This window comes from Vulpes vulpes, chromosome X (genome assembly GCF_048418805.1).
Source record: "Vulpes vulpes isolate BD-2025 chromosome X, VulVul3, whole genome shotgun sequence".
Classification (NCBI taxonomy): Eukaryota; Metazoa; Chordata; class Mammalia; order Carnivora; family Canidae; genus Vulpes; species Vulpes vulpes.
Window position 1 is genome coordinate 93,976,508 of NC_132796.1, and position 9,210 is coordinate 93,985,717.

Consider the following 9,210-nt stretch of genomic DNA (forward strand, 5'->3'; position numbering starts at 1 on the left):
AAAGAACCAACTCCTGGTTCTGTTGATCTGTTCCACAGTTCTTTTGGTCTCGATTTCATTGAGTTCTGCTCAAATTTTAATTAACTTTCTTCTTCTGCTGGGGGTGGGGTCCATTTGCTGCTTTTTCTCTAGCTCCTTTATATGTAAGGTGACCTTTTGTATTTGAGTTCTTTCCAGTTTTTGAATGGATGTTTGTATTGCGATGTATTGCCCCCTCAGGACTGCTTTTGCTGCATCCCAAAGATTTTGAATGGTTGTATCTTCATTCTCACTAGTTTCCATGAATCTTTTAAATTCTTCCTTAATTTCCTGGTTGTCCTTTTCATCTTTTAGCAGGATGGTCCTTAACCTCCAAGTGTTTGTGGTCCTTCCAAACTTCTTGTTGTGATTAAGTTCTAATTTCAAGGCATTATGGTCTGAGAATATACAGGGGACTATCCCGATCTTTTGGTATCGGTTCAGACCCGATTTGTGACCCAGTATGTGGTCTATTCTGAAGAAAGTTCCATGTGCACTTGAGAAGAATGTGTATTCAGTTGAGTTTGGAGGTAAAGTTCTGTAGATATCTGTGAAATCCATCTGGTCCAGTGTATCATTTAAAGCTCTCGTTTCTTTGGAGATGTTGTGCTTAGAAGACCTATCAAGGGTAGAAAGAGCTAGATTGAAGTCACCAAGTGTAAGTGTATTATTATCAAAGTATTTCTTCAGTTTGGTTATTAATTGGTTTAAATATTTGGCAGCTCCCACATTCGGGGCATATATATTGAGGATTGTTAAGTCCTCTTGTTGGATAGATCCTTTGAGTATGAGATAGTGTCCCTCTTCATCTCTCACTATAGTCTTCGGGGTAAATTTTAATTTATCTGATATGAGGATGGCTACCTCTGCTTTCTTTTGAGGACCATTTGAATGGTAAATGGTTCTCCAACCTTTTATTTTCAGGTTGTAGGTGTCCTTCTGTCTAAAATGAGTCTCTTGTAGATAGCAAATAGATGGGTCCTGCTTTTTTATCCAGTCTGAAACCCTGTGCCTTTTGATGGGGTCATTAAGCCCGTTCACGTTCAGAATTACTATTGACAGATATGAGTTTAGTGTCATCATGATATCTATTCAGTCCTTGTTTTTGTGGATTGTTCCACTGAACTTCTTAAAGGGGAATTTTAAGAGTCCCCCTTAAAATTTCTTGCAGAGCTGGTTTGGAGGTCACATATTCTTTCAGTTCCTGCCTGTCTTGGAAGCTCTTTATCTCTCTTTCCATTCTGAATGACAGCCTTGCTGGATAAAGTATTCTTGGTTGCATGTTCTTCTCATTTAGGACCCTGAATATATCGTGCCAGCCCTTTCTGGCCTGCCAGGTCTCTGTGGAGAGGTCTGCTGTTACCCTAATACTCCTCCCCATAAAATTCAGGGACTTTTTTTTCTCTTGCTGCTTTAAGGGTCTTCTCCTTATCTTTGGAATTTGCAAGCTTCACTATTAAATGTCGAGGTGTTGAGCGGTTTTTATTGATTTGAGGGGGGGATCTATTTCCTGGATCTGAATGCATGTTTCCCTTCCAGATTCGGAAAGTTTTCAGCTAGGATTTGTTCAAATACATATTCTGGTCCTCTGTCCCTTTTGGCGTCCTCGGGAACCCCAATTAAACGTAGGTTTTTCTTCCTCAGGCTGTCATTTATTTCCCTTAATCTATCCTCATGGTCATTTAATTGTCTCTTTTTTCCTCAGTTTCCCTCTTTGCCATCAACTTGTCTTCTATGTCACTCACTCGTTCTTCCACCTCGTTAAGCCTCGTCGTAAGGACTTCTAGCTTGGATTGCATCTCATTTAATTGATTTTTAATTTCTGCCTGATTGGATCTAAATTCTGCAGTCATGAAGTCTCTTGAGTCCTTTATGGTTTTTTCTAGAGCCACCAGTAGCTGTATAATAGTGCTTCTGAATTGGCTTGCTGACATTGAATTGTAATCCAGATTTTGTAACTCTGTGGGAGAGAGGACTGTTTCTGATTATTTTTTTTTTTTTTTGAGGTGAGGTTTTCCTTCTAGTCATTTTGCTCAGTGCAGAGTGGCCAGAAGCAAGTTGTACTGGGGAAAGGAGAAAAAGAGAGAGAAGGAAAGAAAAGAGAAAAAGAAAAAAGAGAAAGAAGAAAAAAAAAGGGGAAAAAGAAGAAAAAGAGAAAAAGAAAGAAAGGAGAAAAAAAGGGGGTGGGGTGGGGGAAGCAAACAGAAATCAAAAAGAAAGAAAGAAAAACACACACACACACACACACAAAAAAAAAAAAAAAAAACACGGGGGAGTATCTTCCGATTCTGTATACTTTAAGTCCCTTGACTTCCCTTGGAACTGGTCCGTGTTGCTGGTCTTCTGGGGGAGGGGCCTGCTGTGCTGATTCTCAGGTGTTAGCACTTGGGGGAGCTGCTCGGCCCCTGCCTGGTGCAGGGCTCAGTGGGGGTTGTTTACCCCGTGAGGCCCCAGGAGGAACGCCCACAGTGGGGCGGCAGCTCTGGAAACCTGCATTCAGCCCCCGCAGTAACTCCGGGGCTCTCCGTCTGCAGGGCCTGGGGGCTCCGGGGCGGGGCCGCTGATCTGCTCAGCCCCAGGCAGGAGCGTCCTTGCTGTCCTGGGCCCTCCCGGCCTCTGCCTGTCCCATGGGGAGGCCGAATCCTGTGCTGTGTCCCGGCGCCCTGGGCTCCTGGGCCTGCGCTGTTGGATTCGCGCTCCCGGCCGGCAGCCCCCTCCGCAGAGCCGCCACCCGAGCCCCTCCGAGCTGCTCCAGGAGCCGCGCAGACCCTCCGCAGAGCCTCTTTCTCTGCCCGAGCCCCTCTGAGCTGCTCCCGCCCCGCAGCCCCCTCCGCAGAGCCGCCGCCGGTGCCCCTCTGAGCTACTCCGGGTCCCGCCGTGCACGCTGCAGCCCTTAGGGAGCTCGGCGCACTCTCCCCGGGGCGCAGGTGTCTGTTAGTGTCCCAGGGAGCCCTTGGGCATCCCCGCCCTCCTGGGTCCTGCTCTAACTCCCTGCAGGCGCCTTTCCGTCCGGGAAGGTTGGTGCAGCTCTTGCTTCTCCGGGACGGGGCTCTCCTGTCCTAGGGACACTCGCCCCGGCTTCCTAATTCTGATGTATTTTATTTCTTTTTCTTGCCTTATTGCTATAGGTAGAACTTTTATTATATATAATAAATAAAGGTAACGAGAGTGGGTATCCCTGTTTTGTTCCTAATCTTAGAGGAAAATATTTTAACCCTCCACCATTGAGTATAATGTTAGGTGTTGGCTTTTCATATATGGCCTTTATTATGTTTAGATATTTTCCTTTTGTGGCTAAGTTTCAAGCGTTTTTATCATTTTTCTTGAATTTTGTCAAATGTATTTTATATCTATTGATAAATATTTTAAACATTATATCTAGAACGAAGTGGTAAGCTCTACTAAAATAAACATCTTCATCTTTAATATAGTTCTCTAATTTCCTAGCACTTTCTAAAACCATTCATTTTTTTATTTCACTAGAAAATCTGCTACTAGTAGTGCGTAAGTGATATTGAGTTTCAAAAAACTTTTTTAAAAGATTAACTAAGCCTTAACTAACATAAGGCTTTATGGCATGATTTTAGTTACATTCCATCCCTAGGATGGTCTTAGTTACCATGCCATAAAGCCTCTATAAAACACAAGGTTCAAAATTGGAGAGGATAGTCTTACTCTTCTGAAAATGGTACCTCAAGGAGGCTTTCTGAAATAAACATCATTTGAGATAAATCTCACTAGATACTTTAATGGACTCTATTACATTTAAAGTCTGTTTGCAAAGACACCTGGGTAGCTCAGTGGTTGAGCATCTGCCTTCAGCTCAGGGCATGATCCTGGGTCCAGGGATCAAGTCCTGCATTGGGCTCCCTTTAGGAAGCCTGCTTCTCCCTCTGTCTATGTCTCTGCCTCTCTCTGTATCTCTCATGAATAAATAAAATCTTAAAAAAGTAAAGTCTGTTTGCAAACAAGGGATCTCTCTTTGATAGACATCTATTATTTCCATGTTTATTTTTGGTTTAAATCTGTGCTCTCAGGGCATATCCTAGACAACACAGCACAATAGGTGATTATTCATCTTTATTCTTTCACTATATTTTTTTTAGTTCTATCAACTTTTTTTTCACTCCTAAATTACAGTATAATGATCCTGACATGAAAAAAGGGATAAAATATACTTAATTAAGCTTTATTATATTGTTATCTCACCTCAGCATGTGCTATATGCAAATGTGACATATATTGATAATAATACTTAATGCAAGATCCAAGGTTTTCAAGTAATAGAGTTTAGGGTCTTATGATACAAATATGATTAAATGTGTCATAATTATTAGATTCATAGATTAAAAAGATTCCACAGCCATAATGAATCAAGATTTCAATCATCTTTTGAAGAAAACCTCATATACTATCCGTGTATAATATCCTGGCCATCAAACTGTTTTATAAATAAGAGTTTTAAATAGTGATTTATTATATGGAAATTGAATGGAATTATAATGTAGAAAAATGTGAAATAGATGGAATTTGTATCTGGAGGGTCCTCTCTAGTGGAGAACTATAGGGTTAGGATATTGGGCTTAATCATTTCCCTTTTACCAAGAAACTTAAGGCAAAGAATGTGGATAAGCTTATCAAATTTGTGAATGACATTGCTTGACAAAATACTAATATACAGCTACGATTTAATAGGAAAAATCTGACAGGCTAAAATCATAAATCAAAACTATAGTAATGAATTCTACTAAGTTGGAAAAATTAACTGTAAAAGTACAGAAGAAGGGTGAAACTCTTTAGGAGCCGCTTATGTAAAATAGATGTTTCTGTTGACTCAGAGTGAATGTGAGAAAGAGATATTGTTGCTATGAAAGTAGTGAAATATCAGTCTGCATTCACATAGTGGAAGTTCACAATAAAGTAGCTCATCTTCTGCTGGTCAGACCACAGTGTTAATGTTGGGTTCAGCTGTGGGGGAAATGCATTTAAATTGTTTTTTAAATTTTAATTCCTGTATAGTTAACATACAGTGTTATATTAGTTTTAGATGTATAATGTAGTGATTCAAGAATACATACATCACCTAGTGCTCATCATGATAATGCCTTTAAAAGTGACATTGTCTTTTGAGAGGAGAGGGAACTGGCAAGTAAAATGTCTGGAAACTATATAACAAAGATGGTAGAGGGAATTTTGACACAGAGAAAGGAGATATAGGAGAAGCATGGTAATTATCTTCACATGTGTAGAATTCTCAGCCTTCTAAATATAGATGTTTAAATTCATCTTTTTCATGCATTTGCTCAACACATATGTGAGTGCTCTTCATATTGCAGACCCCATTGTAGCTCTGTAGATACAGTAGTGAACAAATCAATGTTCCTACCTTACTGGATTTAATTTTCTAATTATTTCATCCCTTGTACTTGTCCCATTCTGTGCATTGAATTTAGGCCATTCCATCTACTCTCATGGCCTTGTTTTATCAACCTCTTATCAGCAATTATTTTGATATTCTATAAAACTGCATCTTTAGGCAGAGGTTCTCCCTAAAATGTAACTCAAATTTATTCATTTAAGAATCATTTATCTGCATCAGGCACTGTTCTATGCACTGAGGATACAGCAGAAAAGAATATACATACATTACTCTTGTTCTCATGGATTCTTCTGTCTATTGGGAGAAATTAATGTTAACTATTGGCACAAATAAATATAAATTAAAAATTAGGATCTAGAAATGAAAATTATAGAATGCTATGAGAACAAATAAATGCGGAAGGGGACTTAAACCTCTCTGTGCAATAATATTTAAGGTAAGACCTAAAAGATAACTAAGCATTAACCAGACTAAGAGATTAGAATTAATATTGTTCAATGTGAGAAAACAGCCTATGTAAAAACACTGAGATACTATCTTCCTATAGTTTCTTTCCTTATAAATGTCTCAGAGACAAGTCAAATTTAACATGTCTAAAACTGAACTCGCTGTCTCCCCAAACTGCATCTTCTCCTGTAGTCAATATCAAATTTTCCCTCTTTCTCATACCCTACATATGGTCCATCAGTCCTTCTGTTCTACATACCTTAATTCTGTCCCCTTTTCCACCATTTCTCCATTGCAACAATCTCAGTTTACACTTTTTATAATCAGCCAAATTCTTAAAACACTCTCAAAACTTATTTTCCTACCAAACATTTTGCTTACCTTACCTTTCTCTTCACAGTTGACAGAATTAAAATGTTTAAAAATATTATCTTTTGGCACTAGCTAAAAATTTTCACTAGATCTATATTACCTATGGAGCAAATTAGAAACTCCTAAAGAGAGAACCTAAGGCCCTTCATGATCTGCCCCTCCCTACTTCTCCAGCTTTATCTCTTATCATTCCTCCTCTTATACTTCTAGACACAGTTAAGTGGAAATACTAGTTGCATCCTACTATAACATGCTTCATTTTCTTTAAGTCTTCTAGCATTCCATTATTTATCCTCTGTATTTTTCTATTACCTAGAACAATAGTGGGTCTTCAGTAAATGTTGGAAGGAATGGATATAGGAATAAAGAAGAATAGAAGGAAGGAAGAAAGGAGAAAAAGAAGGGGAACAAATTCAAGGTTGTATGGAAAGAATATTGAATGATAGATTCATAACAGGCTATTAATGGTAAAATAATGTTATGTAGGATCTAAGGTGTTGATATTCTTATCTAGGTGTATAGGAAAAGAATATCTCTTTTGGTACTATAGAGATTTATTGCAGAGTTTAAGATTTGATTAAATGTGTCATTCTTTATATTCTACCTATTCTTCAGATTTACATAGTGTTTTCTTGTATGGAAAGCAAAAAACAAATAACAATTTTAGTTCATGTCTCCTCATAACTACACTATTAATTAGGAAGGCCAATTTTGTATTGTCAAGGTTTCAAAGAGAGAGGAACTGAGAAACAGATAGTGATTTTTTTTTTCAGGGACACATAGCCATGTATCATCAGAAGTAGGACAAAAAGCCAGATCTATTTATTTGAATCTTGCATTTTTTTAACAAATCAACATGCCAACATGGTTCTATTCTCTTAAAGGTCATTTATAATTGTGTCTTTTTCCAATGATTGAGGAAGTTTTTTATTACAATGAATATTTTAACCTGATTTCAAGGAGTGTCCAGCAATCATATGGAGGGCTAAAATCTGGAAATTCAATACCAGAGGAATTGCATATTTTCTTAGTGGCAGATGTTTCACCTACAGAAAGAGTGAAATACTAGGGAAAAGAAAGATTAAGAAATCCTTTCTTTTTAAATATTTTATTTATTTATTTGGGAAACAGAGAGAGGGCACTAGCTGGGGGAAGAGGCAGAAGGAGAAGGAGAAGTAGGCTCCCTGATGAGTAGGGAGCCTGACGCAGGGCTTGATCCCAGGACCCTGAGATCATGATTTAAGCCAAAGGCAGATGCTTAACTGACTGAGCCACCCAGGTGCCCTCGAGATCCTTTCCTTTTAATAAGCATTTCTATAACCTCTTAGCATACATCTTAGTAAATAACTATTTTGTGAAGTTACAATTATTTGAGAGTATACATTGTACTTGTAGAATGCTGGATTTACTTTCAATTCAGGGTGTTCTGAAAAAGAAGGAATCAATGCTGCATTTTCTTTACCAATTATAAAGAAAGGAATTATTTTTCAAAATAAATGAAAACATAGAATGCATATGTTATAGAGCATAAATGAGATGCTTTTCCTGTCTGTGGAGTTTTTTTCCTAATCAGTAAAGGCCAGGTACATTTTTTACACTTTTCAAAAAAGGAAGTGACCTACAGAAACAGTACTTCCACAAGAAGATTCCAATTTATTCAATTTGAATTTTCTGTACTTTCTGCTCACAAAGATTCTGTAACAATGAGAAGCTGCTTATCACACATTTTTTCTCCTTCATGCTATGCCATTGATTCCAAATGCTAATGTCTTAGCTCCAGCCAGGACTAAAATTGGCATGGATCGTTTAATCCCTTTCTCTTCTTATGGGAAGATCACTGCCAAGACTCTTCTAATTCTTCATAAAGTTCCTCGTGGAGCCTCAGGAAGTGTTCACATGTGATTAAAGTGAAAGCCTGCTGTTATTTATTAGGAGGTACCTGTCCTACTTTCTAGGAAAATCTAAAATTAATTTTTAATCAGTGTGTGTGAAGAAAAGCTTTTGGTGTACTTAATGCCCCAAGAAAAATTAGATTTAAATTGCCTTCAAAATAATCACTAATGAAACAGTGAGAAAAAATAATATAAAATAAAACAAGAACAATGAAATAGTAGAAATCATACTATCAGGCTCAAGAACTATATTTTTAAAATATTTCTCATTTATATTGCACTTATCAGGCCAATGCCTCCCTAGGTGCTTTACAAAGAAAAATACAATTTAAATCTAACAACTAAAGTAAAAAGCTTTCAGAACTATGATTATATTACCCCCTTCAGAACTCAGAGTTTCCTCTAATTCTCCAGCCAGAGAAAAACAATGACGATCATTTCCCCCTTAAAACACAGACATATTTTGCAACAAACTTTTAATATTAGAATTGATGGCAGTAAAGGAGTAGTATAAAATTGTCAGTTTCTCTCCTACATAGGGAGTCTTAGAACCTAGTAAAACCAAGCTAATGCCTTACCTTATCTTACTCATTGAATTACATAAAAAGTGTTATGTTTTTACTTATAGTTGGCACTTTTTCATAAACAAATAACAATTCATTTATTTTTTACTTTATGTAAGCATCAGAGTACAAAGATAAATAAGATTCTGCCCTAAATGTATACAGGACAAGCAAACAAAAATTACAAAAGAGCATAAATACTATAATACAGAGTGGCATAGGATACCAATAAAGCATTAAGGTTTTCTAATTTCTATTCAGGAGAAGTCATATTTTTAAAAGTTTAGATAGATTTTGAATTGAGGACTTGGCTCAAAATAGTTGGTGGTAATGTCAGTATCACCCTTAGACCTAAACAAAAGGAACCCCCTGCCCCAGATTCAGGACCCTGCCCTAGCCCTACTGTAGTTGCACCCATTTTCATGGATGTGAGAGGTCTGCAGACCTTGCAGAACCAACTGTATGTCTACGTGTAATAGGTGCCATCTCCTAGATGCTCAAGTTACTTAAGACCCTAGAATTCCTTGCTTAAATAGTA